Source organism: Pygoscelis adeliae, unplaced genomic scaffold, assembly GCF_000699105.1.
Source record: "Pygoscelis adeliae isolate BGI_AS28 unplaced genomic scaffold, ASM69910v1 Scaffold103, whole genome shotgun sequence".
NCBI lineage: Eukaryota > Metazoa > Chordata > Aves > Sphenisciformes > Spheniscidae > Pygoscelis > Pygoscelis adeliae.
The window spans coordinates 890,912-891,335 of NW_008824723.1; the positions used below are offsets into that span (position 1 = coordinate 890,912).

The 424-nt window shown below is 38.0% G+C and overlaps 1 protein-coding gene across 1 annotated transcript in view; it reads left to right on the top strand.

Moving 5' to 3' along the window:
* Positions 1-424, top strand: part of TBC1D31 (TBC1 domain family, member 31) — a 24,202-nt gene that overhangs the window by 6,330 nt on the left and 17,448 nt on the right. The window lies entirely within an intron of this gene.

Sequence of the window (424 nt, forward strand, 5' to 3'; positions counted from 1 at the left end):
CGCTTTCCCCACAGGTAACTTTTACTCACTGTCAGGTGATTAATTTGGCCTGAACATCCAACTTTCAGTCACTAACATTCAGCAAGATTAATCCCATCCCAGCTATCCAGATTCACAGATTTTCAAGGCCCCGAGAGACCATTCAGACCAAAACTCTGAACTTCTTAGCACTGACTGTAAATCTCAGCCTGTAAATCTCAGTGAGTCCTTCAGGTAGTCCCTCAATGTTCAGATACCAGAAGACATTTTCAATTTAACTTTCAAAATTATAGGTGCAGGGAATTTGCTGAAGCTGCGTGTGCTGCTGCCAAAATAGAACCACTGATCTGTAAATTTGTCATTAATTTACATCATCACAAATGATGTAAATTTCATTTACATCATGAAATATGTATATGATCACAAATAAACCAGTAATTTGTCT